Here is a 20,065-nt window from a genome sequence, read left to right as displayed (position 1 = left end):
GTCATAGATGTCCTATGTCACCTCTGGGACTCGCACCTATCTCCAATAGAGGTGTCTACTAGTGATGAGCTGAAAATATCTCTATATTACATTCTAACTTTGAACACACAGAGATATGTTGTATTGTCCTCTGTTTTGCATGAAATATTATCTGGATATATACAACACCGGTTCCCTTTAAGTTGTAATGGCTATTACCTCTGATACAGCTTAAAGGGAATCTGTCAGTAGAAAGAATCCTAGTCCTAAGTCATCTCTATGGGCATGTAGATCATAGAAATCTGAATAAAATTATACCTTGATATCTGAGATCTAATATTTTATTCCCCCAAAATCCAATTTAAAAAAAAAAATATGTAAATGAGCTGTTAAGATCTATGGGCCGGACATAGCTCTCCCTGAGAATCTGCCTTCAAGGGTTATTTTAAATGAAAGGAGGTGTTACCAGAGTGAGACATGTACATCAGTAAAGTAGACTATTAGTCACTACATGTCTCACACTGGTGGGGCCCCTTTTCATTTAACCCCTTAAGGACCAGGGATATTTTCGTTTTTGAGTTTCCATTTTTTGCTCCCCTTCTTCCCACAATCATAACTTTTTTATTTTTTGGTTAAAATGGCCATGTGAGGGCTTGTTATTTGCAGGACGAGTTTTACTTTTGAAAGACACCATTGGTTTTACCATGTCATGTACTCGAAAACAGGAAAAAAATTCCAAGTGCGGTGAAATTACACAAAAAGTGCAATCCCACACTGTTTTTTTTTTTGGCTTTTTTGCTAGGTTCACTAAATGCTAAAGCTAACCTGCCATTATGATTCTCCAGGTCATTATGAGTTCATAGACACCAAACATGTCTAGGTTCTTTTTTATCTAAGTGGTGAAAAAAAATTCCAAACTTTGTTAAAAAAAATAAATAAAAATGGTCCCATTTTCTGATACCCTTAGCGTCTCCAATTTTCATGATCTGGGGTTGGGTGAGGGCTTATTTTTTTGCGTGCCGAGCTGATGTTTTTATTGATATCATTTAATGGCAGATACAATCTTTTGATCGCCCGTTATTGCATTTTAATGCAATGTCGTAGTGACCAAAAAAACGTAACTCTGGCATTTTGACTTTTTTTTCTCACTACACCGTTTAATGATCAGGTTAATCCTTGTTAGATCGGGCAATTCTGAAAGCGGTGATATCAAATATGTGTAGGTTTGATTTTTTTATTGTTTTATTTTGAATAGGGCTAAAGGGGGGTGATTTGAACTTTTATATTTTTTTCATCTTTTTTACATTTTTAAAAACATTTTTTTTTTAACTTTTGGAATGCTTCAATAGTTTCCATGGGAGACTAGAAGCTGCCATAACTCAATCGGCTCTGCTACATACAGGCAATGATCACATCACCTGTATGTAGAAGAATTATACACTTGCTATGAGCGCCGACCACCAGGCGGTGCTCATAGCAATCTGGCAGTGACAACCATAGAGGTCTCCAAGAGACCTCTGGTTGCCACGTCGACCCATCGGCGACCCACGGTCATGTGACACAGGCGCCGATGGGAGGAGGTAACGACACACTTCCTGTTCGCGCATGTTAAATGCCGCGGTCAGAGTTTGACAGCGACATTTAACATGTTACCAGCCGCGAGTGGATTGCGATTCTACCCGTGGCTGTTAGGGGCACATGTCAGCTGATCAATCAGCTGTCATGTGCCGGAAAAGGACGTTAAGGGGTTAACATAATCTCTGGAGGCAGATTCTCAGAGAGATCTATGTCTGGGCCATAGATCTTAACAGTTCATTTACATACTAAGAAAAATGTGGATTTCCCCAAAATAAAACATCGGATCTCAGATATCAGGGTATCAATTTATTCAGCTTTCTATGACCTACATGCAGGGTTGGCATTAGGGGCAGGTAAACTAGGCAGCTGCATAGGGCCCCCCACTACCCCAGTGGTGTGCCGCATAGATGCCAATACAGTTGAAAGCAACAATAGAGGAGAGAGCGTCACGCTATGTTCCCTCTCCCATCATCCCTATCTGTCTCTGACGCACTGGGTGCAATGACGTCATCACGCACTACGCTGTGCTGGGCAGTGGAGCTGCTGAGATGAGGAGACGCGCTGCAGAGCGGAACGAAGAGAGGTGAGCATTGTATTTATTCATGGGGGCTGCATTACATTCTATGGGGGCTGTCTGCATTATATTCTATGGGGTCTACATTACCTTTTGAGCTGCATTGTACTCCTGTGCAGGGCTACATTGTACTATATGGAGGACTATGGAGTGTGCATTTACTACATGGAGGTATATGGGGTGTGTATTATACTATATGGAGCACTATGGGGTGTATTATATTGTATGGAGGACTATGGGGCGCATTATGCTTAACAAGGAAAATGCCTATTCATTGAATGATTGGATTGTTTATGCCAAAACAGAAATCATTGTTCTCAGCATCACTTCGCCTGGTGAAAACTGCAGATATGCTGCTGATAACGTGATACTGTATGTGGACAGACTGATCTACTAGTGATCGTTCTGTGCCCATCATTGTTCCTTAGCCGGTGTAAAGCGGCCAGGAAATAAGCGTTAAACGACTTCAATATTGTTGATCATGCTCATTTAGCAGCCTGATGTAATGATCCAGGTGGGTTTGTTTCTTGCTATTCTCTCCCCGGCCTAGTCATGCGGGGGTTAACCTTCATTGCCTCATTTTGGGATCTGTTTGGCTATTTCAGCCCACTGCTGTCTGTAGGCAGTGTCAGATAGTTCCTGCCCAGGCTCAAGTGGCTGACCCCGTTACTCCCTGATTTGTCCTCTGCCCATTTGCTCAGTTCCCGTGTCTTCCCATTCCTGTTTCCCTGCTTGTCTAGTGTTTGTTCCCTGTGCTGTGACCTCTTGGTATCTGACCCGGCTTTACCTCTAACTTGCTAGACTGTCTTACGTGTCCAGTTTCTCTGCTCCCGTCTGGCCTCTCTGACCTTTCCAGACACCTGCGCACTGCAGTACTTTGCTCTGCCCTCAACAGGGCAGACAAAGTACGCCTGCGCCGGAGCAGCAGCGTGAATGCAAGAAGAGGTCGTCATCGTAAGAAGATGGGAGGCCCCGGACCGGACCGCGACGCCCATCAGACCAGAACCAGACCGGGACCGCCCCTGGGTGAGTATAATCTAACCTCTTTTTCTCATCTTTCAGGATACATCGGGGGCTTATCTAAAGCATTACAGAATGCTGTAGATAAGCCCCTGATGCTGGTGGGCTTAGCTCACCTTCGATTTTGGGGGTGACAGGTTCCCTTTAAGTTACAGATGGAAGTGGAACTTTATGTTGTGAACTGTTGTACTCCCACTTCAGCTTTTGTGGATTGTGCGTCTCAACTTGATTGACTCTGACTTGGTGGCCAAATGTAAGTTAGGGACAGTTAGGTTGGGAACTCCCATCAATATCATGGCCATTGATAAAACTCCTCTAGCTAAGAATGTTGTTAAATTTGTCTCTGAGGAGTTTATCCTCAAGGTAGGGTTCTGTCACAAAGAACATATTACATGTTTTGTTATGGACAATCTTCCTGCGGAAGTGGCGATGGGTTTCCCTGGTTACAAGTACATAACCCGGTCACTGACTGGGAAGCTCGGGACATTGTTAATTGGGGTCCCAATTGTTCTAAGGCATGCCTTGTTAATGTATCTGTGTCATCCGTCAGTCTGGAGAGTATTCCGGAGTGCCTAAAGGATTTTGAGGATGTGTTCTCCGAAAAGGAAGCTGAGGTTCTACCACCACACCACCCATTCAATTGTGCTGTTGATCTCGTTCTTGGTGCCAAATTTCCCAAGACCCATTTGTACAATCTCTCCGGCCCTGAGTGGCCTGCTATGAAGGAGTATATCTCTGATAGACTTCTTAAAGGGCACATTCGGCCTTCTATTTCTCCCGTGGAGGCTGGGTTCTTTTTTGTTAAGAAAAGGGATGGTGGTTTACGCCCAAGCCTCAATTTTCGAGAATTAAATAAAATCACTGTAAGGAATATTACCCCTCCCGCCATTCCTGATTTGTACAGTCAATTGTCGGGGGCTAAGTGGTTCTCTAAGTTGGACCTTTGGGGAGCTTATAATCTCATCCATATGCTGGAGGGGGATGAGTGGAAAATTGCATTTCTTACTTCTGAGGGTTTGTTTAAGAACTTGGTTATGCCCTTTTGCTGACCAACACGCCAGTGGTATTTCAGAACTTTGTTAATCATGTTTTTTCTGATTTCATTGGGCAGTTCATTGTAGTTTATCTGGATGATATCCCTATATATTCTGCTGATAAACAGAGCCACATGGGTCACCTCCATGCAGTCCTCCAGAGGCTTAGGGAGAACTCACTCTTTGCTACACTGGAGAAGTGTTTGTTTTTTGTTCAAGAATTGTCCTTTCTGGGGTTCATTTTGTCCACTGAGGAATTTCTTATGGACCCTAGAAAGGTAGAGGCTATTGTGGATTGGATGCTACCCAGAGATCTCAAAGGTCATCAGTTTTTTCTAGGTTTTGCCAATTACTATAGAAAATTCATCAAGGGGTTTTCTCAGGTGGTCAAACCCCTCACTGATTTAACTTGTAAGGGGGCTTATCTCAAGAATTGGTCAGCTCCAGCTTTGGTAACGTTTTCTTCCTTAAAGGAATGTTTTATGTCTGCCCCTGTGCTGATTCAACCTGATTTATCTGAACCATTTATTGTGGAGGTGGACGCCTCAGACGTGGGAGTGGGGGCGATGTTGTCCCAGGGGCCCACCACGTTAACCAACTTAAGACCCTGTGCCTTTTTTTCAAAAACATTTTCCTCTGCTGAAAGGAATTATGATGTGGGTAACCGAGTTATTGGCCATTAAACTGGCTTTTGAAGAATGGAGGCATTTTTTGGAGGGGGTAGTCCATCGCATCACAGTCATTACGGACCACAAGAACCTGTCATACTTTGAGTCCGCCAACCATTTAACCCAGAGACAGGCGAGGTGGTCACTTTTTTTTCTTGATTTCAGTTTTCAACCACTTTCAGGTCTGGGTCCAAGAATGTGAAGGCTGATGCTTGGTCTCGCAGCTTGGATCCAATATCAGCTCCTGAACCTCCTTCCTCCATTCTTCAGCTCGGAGTGGTGGTGGCTGGGGTTTCCTCGACCTTGGAGCAGGAGACTCGTGAGGCCATTCTCTTGCTCCTCCGTCTGTGCCAGATAATAAGTTCTTTGTGCCGGTCCAGTATCGGTTAAGGGTGCTGCGTGAATTCCATGACTCGGCTCTGGGTGGGCATCCTTGTGTCTTGGCCACGCGTAAAGCCATCGCTCTACTGTTTTGGTGGTCCTCGTTGGCTTCTGATGTCACTGTATTTGTGTCCTCTTGTGAAACATGTGCCCGCGCAAAAACCTCCTGTAACCGGCCAGCCGGGGAATTGGTGCCATTACCAATTCCAGATAGACCTTGGACTCATCTGTCCATGGATTTTATCACTGATCTTCCCCCTTCTAATGACAAAACTGTGGTTTGGGTAGTAGTGGATGGGTTCAGTAAACAGGTGCATTTTGTACTGTTGGTGGGACTGCCTAATGCTGTGACTCTTTCAAAACTATTCATTGAGCATGTTGTGCGATTACATGGTGTGCCTATGAGTGTGGTATCTGATAGAAGGGTGCAATTTGTGTCGAACTTCGGGAGGGCTTTTTGTAAAAGGTTGGGTATCAGTCTGACCTTTTCATCATCCTATCTGTTGTGAGTTCTGTTTTTGGGCTCCCTCTGGTGGTTACTGATGGTACTGGGTGACTTGTCTTTCCTGGGTTTCTGGGTTCCACCTGATCCATCAGCATATGGGAGTTTCCTATTTAACCTGGCTTTGCTGGCATTTCCTCGCCGGTTATCAATGTATCCAGTGTGTCTTGTTACCTCTGCTCCCTGCTCCTAGAACCTTCTGGTCAAGCTAAGTTTGGATTTTCCTGTTTTGGTGTTTTGCTTTATTTGGTTTTTAGTCCAGCCTGCAGATATGTGATTCTTGCTGCTGGTTGCTCTAGTGGGCTGAAATTGCTCCTCATGTACCATGAGTTGGCACATGAGTTCAAGTAATTTCAGGATGGTTTTTTGAAGGGTTTTTCGCTGACCGCGCAGTTCACTTTTGTATCCTCTGCTATCTAGCTTTAGCGGGCCTCATTTTGCTGAAACTGTTTTCATACTGCGTATGTGCTTTCCTCTCATTTCACCGTCATTATATGTGGGGGGCTGCTATTTCTGTGGGGGATTTCTCTGGAGGCAAGAGAGGTCTGTGTTTCTACTAATAGGGGAAGTTAGATCTTCGGCTGGAGCGAGACGTCTAGGATCATCGTAGGCACGTTCCCCGGCTACTTTTATTTGTGTGTTAGGTTCAGGGTCGCGGTCAGCTCAGGTTCCATCGCCCTAGAGCTTGTTTGTATCTGTGCTTGTCCTTTGGTGATCCCCTGCCATTGGGATCATGACAGTATAACCGGCCCACAAAGTGTTAATTGTATTGACTGAAGTAGGAGGATAAGTAGTCTGAGGAAGTTTTTTTTTTTTTTTTTCCTTCTCTTTCCCTCAGAGTTTGCTGCCTAGCCTTATTGCAGCCTGGCTACTTCCTCCTCCTCTTAATCTTTGAATGGCTCTGATCCCAGCTGTTTATCATGGACGTCCAGAGTTTGGCTTCCAGCCTGAATAATCTTGCCACTAAGGTTCAAAATATACAGGATTTTGTTGTACATGCTCCTATGTCTGAACCTAGAATTCCTGTCCCAGAGTTTTTTTCTGGAGATAGATCTCGTTTTCTGAATTTTAGGAACAATTGCAAGTTGTTTCTTTCTCTGAAATCTCGCTCCTCTGGAGACCCTGCTCAGCAAGTCAAGATAATTATATCTTTCCTGCGGGGTGACCCTCAGGATTGGGCATTTGCATTGGCACCAGGGGACCCTGCGTTGCTTAATGCGGATGCGTTTTTTCTGGCATTGGGTTTGCTCTATGAGGAACCTAACCAAGAGATTCAGGCTGAAAAAGCTTTGTTGGCCCTCTCTCAGGGGCAAGATGAAGCAGAAATTTATTGTCAAAAATTTCGGAAGTGGTCGGTGCTTACTCAGTGGAATGAGTGCGCTCTGGCTGCAAAGTTCAGAGATGGCCTTTCTGAGGCCATTAAAGATGTTATGGTGGGGTTCCCTGCGCCTGCTGGTCTGAATGAGTCTATGACTATGGCTGTTCAGATTGATCGGCGTTTACGGGAGCGCAAACCTGTGCATCATTTGGCGGTGTCGTTTGAACCGTCACCTGAGATAATGCAATGTGATAGAATTCAGTCCAGAAGTGAACGGCAAAAGTATAGGCGGAAAAAAGGGTTGTGCTTTTATTGTGGTGATTCAGCTCATGTTATATCAGCATGCTCTAAACGCACAAAAAAGGTTGATAAGTCTGTTGCCATTAGTACTTTACAGTCTAAGTTCATTCTGTCTGTGACTCTGATTTGTTCATTATCATCCATTTCCGTCGATGCCTATGTGGATTCAGGCGCTGCCCTGAGTCTTATGGATTGGTCATTTGCCAATCGCTGTGGGTTTAGTCTGGAGCCTCTGGAAGTCCCTATTCCATTGAAGGGAATTGACTCTACACCTTTGGCTATGAATAAACCTCAGTACTGGACACAAGTGACCATGCGTATGACTCCCGTTCATCAGGAGGTGATTCGCTTCCTGGTACTGTATAATTTGCATGATGTTCTAGTACTTGGTCTGCCATGGTTACAAACTCATAATCCAGTCCTTGACTGGAAAAAAATGTCTGTGTTAAGCTGGGGTTGTCAGGGGGTTCATGATGATGCACCTCCGATTTCTATCGCTTCATCTACTCCTTCTGAGATTCCTGTGTTTTTGTCTGACTATCGGGATGTTTTTGAGGAGCCTAAGCTCAGTTCGCTTCCTCCTCACAGGGATTGCGATTGTGCTATAAATTTAATTCCAGGCAGTAAATTTCCTAAAGGTCGTTTGTTCAATCTGTCAGTGCCAGAGCATACTGCTATGCGGGATTATGTTAAGGAGTCCTTGGAAAAGGGACATATTCGTCCATCTTTGTCCCCTTTGGGAGCAGGTTTTTTTTTCGTGGCCAAAAAAGATGGTTCCTTGAGGCCTTGTATAGATTATCGTCTTTTGAATAAGATTACCGTAAAATATCAGTATCCTTTGCCATTGTTGACTGATTTGTTTGCTCGCATTAAGGGGGCTAAATGGTTCACTAAGATTGATCTTCGGGGTGCGTATAATCTTATACGAATAAAGCAAGGTGATGAGTGGAAAACCGCATTTAATACGCCTGAGGGCCATTTTGAGTATTTGGTAATGCCTTTTGGACTTTCTAATGCTCCTTCAGTCTTCCAGTCCTTTATGCACGATATTTTCCGTGAATATCTGGATAAATTTATGATTGTGTATTTGGATGATATTTTGGTTTTTTCTGATGACTGGGAGTCTCATGTTCAGCAGGTCAGGAAGGTGTTTCAGGTCCTGCGGGCCAATTCCTTGTTTGTAAAAGGCTCAAAGTGTCTCTTTGGAGTCCAGAAGATTTCTTTCTTGGGGTATATTTTTTCCCCTTCTACTATTGAGATGGATCCCGTCAAGGTTCAGGCTATTTGTGACTGGACGCAGCCTACATCTCTTAAGAGTCTACAGAAGTTCTTGGGCTTTGCTAATTTCTATCGTCGTTTTATAACTAATTTTTCTAGTGTTGTTAAGCCTTTGACGGATTTGACTAAGAAGGGTGCTGATGTTGCTAATTGGTCTCCTGCGGCTGTGGAGGCCTTTGAGGAACTTAAGCGCCGGTTTTCTTCTGCTCCTGTGTTGCGTCAGCCAGATGTTTCGCTCCCTTTTCAGGTTGAGGTTGATGCTTCCGAGATTGGAGCGGGGGCGGTTTTGTCACAGAGAAGCTCCGATGGCTCAGTGATGAAGCCATGCGCGTTTTTTTCTAGAAAGTTTTCGCCGGCTGAGCGGAATTATGATGTTGGTAATCGGGAACTTTTGGCCATGAAGTGGGCATTTGAGGAGTGGCGTCATTGGCTAGAGGGTGCTAGACATCGTGTGGTGGTCTTGACTGATCACAAAAATTTGATTTACCTTGAGTCTGCCAGGCGTCTGAATCCTAGACAGGCTCGTTGGTCACTGTTTTTCTCTCGTTTCAATTTTGTGGTTTCATACCTGCCAGGTTCAAAGAATGTGAAGGCGGATGCTCTTTCTAGGAGTTTTGTGCCTGACTCCCTTGGAAATTCTGAGCCCTCTGGTATCCTTAGGGATGGGGTGATTGTGTCTGCTGTCTCCCCAGACTTGCGACGTGCTTTGCAGGAGTTTCAGGCGGGTAAACCTGATCGTTGTCCGCCTGAGAGACTGTTTGTTCCGGATAATTGGACCAGTAGAGTCATCTCCGAGGTCCATTCTTCTGCGTTGGCAGGTCATCCTGGAATATTTGGTACTAGAGACTTGGTGGCCAGGTCTTTTTGGTGGCCTTCCTTGTCGAGGGATGTGCGTTCTTTTGTGCAGTCTTGTGAGGTTTGTGCTCGGGCTAAGCCTTGCTGTTCTCGGGCCAGTGGATTGTTGTCACCTTTGCCTATCCCGAAGAGGCCTTGGACGCACATTTCCATGGATTTTATTTCGGATCTCCCTGTCTCTCAAAAAATGTCCGTCATCTGGGTTGTGTGTGATCGCTTTTCTAAAATGGTTCATCTGGTACCCTTGCCTAAGTTGCCTTCCTCCTCTGAGTTGGTCCCTCTGTTTTTTCAGAATGTGGTTCGTTTGCATGGGATTCCTGAGAACATCGTTTCTGACAGGGGATCCCAGTTTGTGTCTAGATTTTGGCGGACATTCTGTGCTAAGATGGGCATTGATTTGTCCTTTTCGTCTGCATTCCATCCTCAGACGAATGGCCAGACTGAACGAACTAATCAGACCTTGGAAACTTATTTAAGGTGTTTTGTTTCTGCTGATCAGGATGACTGGGTTACCTTTTTGCCGCTGGCCGAGTTTGCCCTTAATAATCGGGCTAGTTCTGCTACCTTGGTTTCTCCTTTCTTTTGTAATTCGGGGTTTCATCCTCGTTTTTCCTCTGGTCAGGTGGAACCTTCTGATTGTCCTGGAGTGGACATGGTGGTGGATAGGTTGCACCGGATTTGGAGTCATGTGGTGGACAATTTGAAGTTGTCCCAGAAGAAGGCTCAGCAGTTTGCTAATCGCCGTCGCCGCGTGGGTCCTCGACTTCTTGTTGGTTACTTGGTGTGGTTGTCTTCTCGTTTTGTTCCTATGAAGGTCTCTTCTCCTAAGTTCAAGCCTCGGTTCATCGGTCCCTATAGGATCTTGGAAATTCTTAACCCTGTGTCGTTTCGTTTGGATCTCCCGGCATCGTTTGCTATTCATAATGTGTTCCATCGGTCGTTGTTGCGGAAGTATGAGGTACCTGTTGTTCCTTCGCTTGAGCCTCCTGCTCCAGTGCTGGTGGAGGGAGAATTGGAGTATGTTGTGGAGAAGATCTTGGATTCTCGTGTTTCCAGACGGAAACTCCAGTATTTGGTCAAGTGGAAGGGTTATGGTCAGGAGGATAATTCTTGGGTGGTTGCCTCGGATGTTCATGCTGATGATTTGGTTCGCGCTTTTCATAGGGCTCATCCTGGTCGCCCTGGTGGTTCTCGTGAGGGTTCGGTGACCCCTCCTCAAGGGGGGGGTACTGTTGTGAGTTCTGTTTTTGGGCTCCCTCTGGTGGTTACTGATGGTACTGGGTGACTTGTCTTTCCTGGGTTTCTGGGTTCCACCTGATCCATCAGCATATGGGAGTTTCCTATTTAACCTGGCTTTGCTGGCATTTCCTCGCCGGTTATCAATGTATCCAGTGTGTCTTGTTACCTCTGCTCCCTGCTCCTAGAACCTTCTGGTCAAGCTAAGTTTGGATTTTCCTGTTTTGGTGTTTTGCTTTATTTGGTTTTTAGTCCAGCCTGCAGATATGTGATTCTTGCTGCTGGTTGCTCTAGTGGGCTGAAATTGCTCCTCATGTACCATGAGTTGGCACATGAGTTCAAGTAATTTCAGGATGTTTTTTTGAAGGGTTTTTCGCTGACCGCGCAGTTCACTTTTGTATCCTCTGCTATCTAGCTTTAGCGGGCCTCATTTTGCTGAAACTGTTTTCATACTGCGTATGTGCTTTCCTCTCATTTCACCGTCATTATATGTGGGGGGCTGCTATTTCTGTGGGGGATTTCTCTGGAGGCAAGAGAGGTCTGTGTTTCTACTAATAGGGGAGGTTAGATCTTCGGCTGGAGCGAGACGTCTAGGATCATCGTAGGCACTTTCCCCGGCTACTTTTATTTGTGTGTTAGGTTCAGGGTCGCGGTCAGCTCAGGTTCCATCGCCCTAGAGCTTGTTTGTATCTGTGCTTGTCCTTTGGTGATCCCCTGCCATTGGGATCATGACACCTATCATCCTGAGACCAATGGTCAGACTGAAAGGACCAATCAGTCTTTTGACAGATTTTACGGTGTCTTGCCACGTCTAGACAGGATGATTGGTGCTCTTCGTTACCTATGGCAGCATTCGTATTTAATAATCATGTCAATCAGTTCACTGGTACTTCCCCGTTCTTTTATAATTATGGTTTTCACCCTCACTTTGGGGAGTTTTCCCTGCTGGATTCAGGGTGTCCTGGGGCTGATTCGACAATTCAGCGGTTAGGGGAGGTTTGGAGGGAGGTCCAGAGAAACATTGGGGAGGCTCAGGGCAAGTATACATTTTTTGCGGATAAACGACGGTCGGTGGGGCCGGCATTCCAGGTGGGGGATAAGGTATGGTTATTCATCAAGAATATAAGGGTGAGGATCCCTTCTGCTAAGTTGGGTCCCAAGTTTATTGGTCCTTATGAAATTTTGGAGGTGGTTAATCCTGTTACCTTTCGTATGCGCTTGTCTCTGTCGTTGCGGATCCTCAATGTGTTCCATATGGCTCTTTTGAAGCCTTTGGTGTCTTCCTCAGGTGAATCTCCCTTGCATACGCCACCTGTTTTGAATGGGCAGGCCGAGTATGAGGTGGAGCGGGTTGTAGATGCTCTGCCGTTAACTTCAGTATTTAATACATTGAAAGGGTTATGGTCCTGAGGACCGGTCGTGGGTGCTGGCGCATTCGTTCCATGCGGATCGGTTGGTCTGGGCCTTTCACGCTCATTACCCAGGGAAACCTGGGGGTCCGGTGGCCCCCATTGAGTGAGGGGTACTGTCATGATCCAGGCCGGGGTTTTTTTCTTGTTATTCTCTCTCTGGCCTGGTCATGCAGAGGTTAACCTTCTTTGCCTCATTTTGGGATCTGTTTGGCTATTTCAGCCTGCTGCTGTCTGCAGGCAGTGTCAGTTATAGTTCCTGCCCAGGCTTGAGTGGCTGACCCGTTACTCCCTGATTTGTCCTCTACCCATTTGCTCAGTTACTGTGTCTTCCCATTCCTGTTACCCCGCTTGTCTAGTGTTTGTTCCCCTTGCTGCGACCTCTTGGTATCTGACCCGGCTTTACCTCTGACTTGTTAGACTGTCTCACATTTCCGGCTTCTCTGCTCCCAGCTGGCTTCGATTTCTCTGGCTTGTACCTGACCACGTGTGTTGCTGCTTCCTCTGGTACTGCAAAAGTGCATTTAAATAACACAGAGTTTTTAGTAATACTGTTTTTTGATCAAAAAATAGCACAAAAGCCATCCCACCTCGTCACGGTAACTCTGATCGGGACAGTCCTAAACTATCTAATATTAAAACTTTACCATGTGTCAATGTTGACCTCAGTGTGAATAAGGGCAGATGAAAGGACTGAACCCAAACAGTGAAACACTAGACTAGGGAAGCCTTATATAGTTTCTAGCTCAGAAACAGGGAGGCCACACCCCGGCTTGCACAGAATGCAACAATACACAGAAAAAAAAAACCACAAAATTGAGCTTAACTTAAGTTGGTATACATGCAGAGGTAAAACGCATGTTCAAAATGGCCACAAAACATTAAAACCTACAAGAGAAAAAAGTAAATGAAAACCCTGATATAACTAAGTAAAAAAAGCAAAAGTGCATTTAAATAACACAGAGTTTTTAGTAATACTGTTTTTTGATCAAAAAATAGCCCAAAAGCCATCCCACCTCGTCACGGTAACTCTGATCGGGACAGTCCTAAACTATCTAATATTAAAACCTTACCATGTGTCAATGTTGACCTCAGTGTGAATAAGGGCAGATGAAAGGACTGAACCCAAACAGTGAAACACTAGACTAGGGAAGCCTTATATAGTTTCTAGCTCAGAAACAGGGAGGCCACAACCCGGCTTGCACAGAATGCAACAATACACAGAAAAAAGACACAAAATTGAGCTTAACTTAAGTTGGTATACATGCAGAGGTAAAACGCATGTTCAAAATGGCCACAAAACATTAAAACCTACAAGAGAAAAAAGTAAATGAAAACCCTGATATAACTAAGCAAAAAAAAGCAAAAGTGCATTTAAATAACACAGAGTTTTTAGTAATACTGTTTTTTGATCAAAAAATAGCACAAAAGCCATCCCACCTCGTCACGGTAACTCTGATCGAGACAGTCCTAAACTATCTAATATTAAAACCTTACCATGTGTCAATGTTGACCTCAGTGTGAATAAGGGCAGATGAAAGGACTGAACCCAAACAGTGAAACACTAGACTAGGGAAGCCTTATATAGTTTCTAGCCCAGAAACAGGGAGGCCACACCCCGGCTTGCACAGAATGCAACAATACACAGAAAAATAAAACACAAAATTGAGCTTAACTTAAGTTGGTATACATGCAGAGGTAAAACGCATGTTCAAAATGGCCACAAAACATTAAAACCTACAAGAGAAAAAAGTAAATGAAAACCCTGATATAACTAAGTAAAAAAAGCAAAAGTGCATTTAAATAACACAGAGTTTTTAGTAATACTGGTGTGGCCTCCCTGTTTCTGAGCTAGAAACTATATAAGGCTTCCCTAGTCTAGTGTTTCACTGTTTGGGTTCAGTCCTTTCATCTGCCCTTATTCACACTGAGGTCAACATTGACACATGGTAAGGTTTTAATATTAGATAGTTTAGGACTGTCCCGATCAGAGTTACCGTGACGAGGTGGGATGGCTTTTGTGCTATTTTTTGATCAAAAAACAGTATGACTAAAAACTGTGTTATTTAAATACACTTTTGCTTTTTTTACTTAGTTATATCAGGGTTTTCATTTACTTTTTTCTCTTGTAGGTTTTAATGTTTTCTGGCCATTTTGAACATGTGTTTTACCTCTGCATGTATACCAACTTAAGTTAAGCTCAATTTTGTGGTTTTTTTTTCTGTGTATTGTTGCATTCTGTGCAAGCCGGGGTGTGGCCTCCCTGTTTCTGAGCTAGAGACTATATAAGGCTTCCCTAGTCTAGTGTTTCACTGTTTGGGTTCAGTCCTTTCATCTGCCCTTATTCACACTGAGGTCAACATTGACACATGGTAAGGTTTTAATATTAGATAGTTTAGGACTGTCCCGATCAGAGTTACCGTGACGAGGTGGGATGGCTTTTGTGCTATTTTTTGATCAAAAAACAGTATTACTAAAAACTCTGTGTTATTTAAATGCACTTTTGCTTTTTTTACTTAGTTATATCAGGGTTTTCATTTACTTTTTTCTCTTGTAGGTTTTAATGTTTTGTGGCCATTTTGAACATGCGTTTCACCTCTGCATGTTTACCAACTTAAGTTAAGCTCAATTTTGTGTTTTTTTTTCCTCTGGTACTGTGCTTCCTGACCGCACTGTGGTGCTACCCTGTGAGTGCAATCTTTCTTACTCCACCTGCACCCCCTGGTGAAGGTTGCGTGATACTGCGTGGAGGCAGCATTACACCTGAACTCAGCACATATAAATACAACCAAAATGTTTCTGTGTGATGGTGCAATAAGTTAACATTTGGATCCCCACTTTAAACTTTTGCCCACGGCCCCACTTTGTCTAAAACCGTCCCTGCCTACGTTCCCATGTACAGTGGTGTGAAAATGTGTTTACCACTTTCCTGATTTAATATTTTTTTGCATGTTTGTCAGACTTAAATGTTTCAGATTACCAAACAAATTTAAATATTAGACAAAGATAACACAAATAAACACAAAATGCAATTTTTAAATGAAGGCCTTGATTATTAAGGGGAAAATAAATCCAAACCTACAGGGCGCTGTGTGAAAAAGTGACTTCCTCCTAAACCTAATAACTGGTTGGGCCACCCTTAGCAGTAACAACTGCAATCAAGTGTTTGAGATAACTGACAATGAGTTTTTAACAATGCTCTGGAGGAATTATGGTCTTCTCATCTTTGCAGAATTATTATAATTCAGCCACATTGGAGGGTTTCCGAGCATGAACTGCCTTTTTAAGGTCATGCCACAGTATGTCAATCACATTAAGATCAGGAATTTTACTAGGCCACTCCAAAGTCTTAATTTTGTTTTTCTTAAGCCATTCAGAAGTGGACTTGCTGGTGTTTTTTGGATCATTGTCCTGCTGCATAACCCAAGTGCGCTTTAGGTTTAGGTCCCAAACAGATGGCCGGACATTCTCCTTCAGGATTTTTTGGTAGACAGCATAATTCATGGTTCCATTTACCACAGCAAGTCTTCCAGGTCCTGAAGCAGCAAAATAAATCCAAACCATTGCACTACCACCACATTTTACTGTTGGTATAATGTTTTCTGAAATGCTGTGTTACTTCTAAGCCAGATGTAATGGGACCTATACCTTCCAGAAAGTTCAACTTTTGTCTCGTCAGTCCACAAAGTATTCTCCCAAAAGTCTTGGGGAACATCAAGATGTTTTCTGGCAAAACTGAGATGAGCCTTTATGTTCTCATTGCTCAGCAGTTGTTTTTGTCTTGGAACTCTGCCAGGCAGGCCATTTTCGCCCAGTCTCTTTTTTATAATGTAGTCATGAACACGGACCTTGACTGAGGCAAGTGAGGCCTGCAGTTCTTTGGATGTTGTGGGGTGTATTGTGATCTCTTGGATGAGTAGTCACTGCTCTCTTGAGGTAATTTTGGTTGGCCATCCACTCATGGGAAGGTTCACCACTGTTCCAAGTTTTTGCCATTTGTGGATATTGGTTCTCTCTGTGGTTTGTTAGAGTCCCAAAATTTTAGAAATGAAGTTATAACCTTTTCCACACTGATAGATCTCAATTACTTTGTGTCTTATTTGTGCCAGAATTTCTTTGGATTGCGACATGCTGTGTAGGTTTTGAGGATCTTTTGGTCTACTTTACTTTGTCAGGCAGGTCCTATTTAAGTGATTTATTGATTGAGAACAGGTGTGGCAGTAATCAGGCATGGGAGTAAGTAGGGAAATTGAACTCAGCTTCAATAAATATGTGATAAACCACAATTCATTTATGTTTTGGGGAGGAGGGAATCACTTTTTTGACTCATGGCCCTGTAGGTTTGGATTTATTTTTCCCTTACTAATAAATACCTTCATTTAAAAACTACATTGTGTGTTTACTTGTGTTATCTTTGTCTAATTTTTAAATTTTTTGGTAATCTGAAACATTCAAATGTGACAAACGTGCAAAAGAATAGAAAATTAGGACAGGGGCAAACACTTTTTCACACCACTGTAGATGGCTTAAGAGAGTCAATCCTACTGACAGATTACCTTTAAAGGGTAAATCAAATAAAACGATCTTCTAGAATGACACTCATCAACACAAAGTATTGTTTTCTTTTACTACGACCCTCAATATTTACATGAAATTATGATTTGTTTGCATCTTACGAATAGTTTACATGAATATTCACCTTCAGATCCAGCATTTCATATACAGTGGGGCAAAAAAGTATTTAGTCAATCAGCAATAGTGCAAGTTCCACCACTTAAAAAGATGAGAGGCGTCTGTAATTTACATCATAGGTAGACCTCAACTATGGGAGACAAACTGAGAAAAAAAATCCAGAAAATCACATTGTCTGTTTTTTTTAACAATTTATTTGCATATTATGGTGGAAAATAAGTATTTGGTCAGGAACAAACAATCAAGATTTCTGGCTCTCACAGACCTGTAACTTCTTCTTTAAGAGTCTCCTCTTTCCTCCACTCATTACCTGTAGTAATGGCACCTGTTTAAACTTGTTATCAGTATAAAAAGACACCTGTGCACACCCTCAAACAGTCTGACTCCAAACTCCACTATGGTGAAGACCAAAGAGCTGTCAAAGGACACCAGAAACAAAATTGTAGCCCTGCACCAGGCTGGGAAGACTGAATCTGCAATAGCCAACCAGCTTGGAGTGAAGAAATCAACAGTGGGAGCAATAATTAGAAAATGGAAGACATACAAGACCACTGATAATCTCCCTCGATCTGGGGCTCCACGCAAAATCCCACCCCATGGGGTCAGAATGATCACAAGAACGGTGAGCAAAAATCCCAGAACCACGCGGGGGGACCTAGTGAATGAACTGCAGAGAGCTGGGACCAATGTAACAAGGCCTACCATAAGTAACACACTACGCCACCATGGACTCAGATCCTGCAGTGCCAGACGTGTCCCACTGCTTAAGCCAGTACATGTCCGGGCCCGTCTGAAGTTTGCTAGAGAGCATTTGGATGATCCAGAGGAGTTTTGGGAGAATGTCCTATGGTCTGATGAAACCAAACTGGAACTGTTTGGTAGAAACACAACTTGTCGTGTTTGGAGGAAAAAGAATACTGAGTTGCATCCATCAAACACCATACCTACTGTAAAGCATGGTGGTGGAAACATCATGCTTTGGGGCTGTTTCTCTGCAAAGGAGCCAGGACGACTGATCCGGGTACATGAAAGAATGTATCATGAGATTTTGAGTGCAAACCTCCTTCCATCAGCAAGGGCATTGAAGATGAAACGTGGCTGGGTCTTGCAACATGACAATGATCCAAAGCACACCGCCAGGGCAACGAAGGAGTGGCTTCGTAAGAAGCATTTCAAGGTCCTGGAGTGGCCTAGCCAGTCTCCAGATCTCAACCCTATAGAAAACCTTTGGAGGGAGTTGAAAGTCCGTGTTGCCAAGCGAAAAGCCAAAAACATCACTGCTCTAGAGGAGATCTGCATGGAGGAATGGGCCAACATACCAACAACAGTGTGTGGCAACCTTGTGAAGACTTACAGAAAACGTTTGACCTCTGTCATTGCCAGCAAAGGATATATTACAAAGTATTGAGATGAAATTTTGTTTCTGACCAAATACTTATTTTCCACCATAATATGCAAATAAATTGTTAAAAAAACAGACAATGTGATTTTCTGGATTTTTTTTTCTCAGTTTGTCTCCCATAGTTGAGGTCTACCTATGATGTAAATTACAGACGCCTCTCATCTTTTTAAGTGGTGGAACTTGCACTATTGCTGACTGACTAAATACTTTTTTGCCCCACTGTATATGGTACTGTGTTAAAAGTCACTGGTAAAGTGCTGGAGGGGAAATATGTTTTACTGCGCTTAATGGCGTCAGTGATATAAAACCCAGAGATTTTCCTCCAGCACACAAAGTGTGGTGAAGGATTGACAGCTAATTTGTTAATGGACTGAGTTTTATGTGAATATCTATAGAGCGGGTGGGAGGATGTACTGTAAACCTTATCTCCACCCCAGGGTGTGGTCTGGAGCTTAAGAAGCTGGCCTCCAGAAGCAGTAGTTGTTCACTATCAGGAGAGGAACACTCCACAGCTTAAATGATGTGTGTTCTGCTACCAGTGAGCGGGAGGAACACCACTCTCAGAAGGACTTTGGTTTGTGCTACCATTTTGTTTTCTTTTGCCCAGAGGGCTGTATTTGTTTTGCTACACCTTGTTTCTTTGCTGCCTATAATAAACCAAAGGAAGTTCTTAAAGACAGTTTTCCCGTGCCTACCTCCATGTACCACCAAGTGAGCCGATCCACCACAGTACATAGATGGGAACATTCGCTTACAGAGTCTATTAGTCCATATGCCATATGTACAAGTGCACGAGTGAACAAGAGTCCTGGTAAATTTCGTCAAATGCCCTTTTATCCAGTTAACCTCCTTGTGGATCAATTGAAGTATTGTACTAGATCCTTTTCTTCTCCAGGGAAAGCTGCTAAAAGATGTGTCTGGCAGTGGGTTTCAACCCTCCTTTCATTGAAAACACATGCACGCTCAGCTGAGAAGAGCACACCTTTGTGTGAGGAGGATGGGAGAGATATATTTTGCCTCCATACTATTCGGCTGACCATTCCGGAAGGTGTGTGGACAGGACAATTTTGGTGGCAATTAATGTGAAAGTGACACCTCATGCCTGGGGCTATATTGAAGCTCTATGGAGGAATTCTTCAACTTGTAAAGAAAAAAAGTAAGGAAACCATACACACATATGGCTAACGTTGCTTGATCATTTGGTTCCATTGGTGGCTGTTTCTCATTTCTTTATGGACAGTCAGATTTCTGAGGGTTGTGCAGGGAAATAGTTCCAAATTGGTAGATATATAAGAATTAGAGTAAAGTTATTGCTGATTACAGAACATTATCCACCAGCACAGGCTTTTCTGCTCTGATTACCATGAGTGTCAATGTGATCTCTATCCGACCCTGTATCTGACCGGACTTTCCTACATCTCCTGTGCTTGTCTTGCTGTCTCTTGATGAATATGACACCATGGAGCCAGCCACAGATATGTATTCAGCCCCTTCTCATGGGGCCAGTCTCTGAACAAAGACATGGCGAGAGATGGGAAGGATTTTGAACTTCACAATCAGGAAATAAAATAAACAGTGTGCAGACCTGGAGTATCTCACAGATATCTGAAGAAGTGCAACCATTAAATGGAGACATAGTAGAGCCTTGGTATTTCCTAAACTAAAGTCCTCACGTCCCCCCAACAGATCATGTTTTCAGGATTTCCTTAGCATTGCTTCTAGATACTACTTATATTGAATGAATGCAGCAAACTGGATAACTGCAAAATGTACCTAGAACTCTTGGCTCTCATACCTCAGATAACACCTCTAAATTAATAACAACCCATATTAAATCCC

This window comes from Ranitomeya imitator, chromosome 4, assembly GCF_032444005.1.
Source record: "Ranitomeya imitator isolate aRanImi1 chromosome 4, aRanImi1.pri, whole genome shotgun sequence".
Lineage (NCBI taxonomy): Eukaryota > Metazoa > Chordata > Amphibia > Anura > Dendrobatidae > Ranitomeya > Ranitomeya imitator.
Note: the sequence above shows the minus strand (reverse complement) of the source record.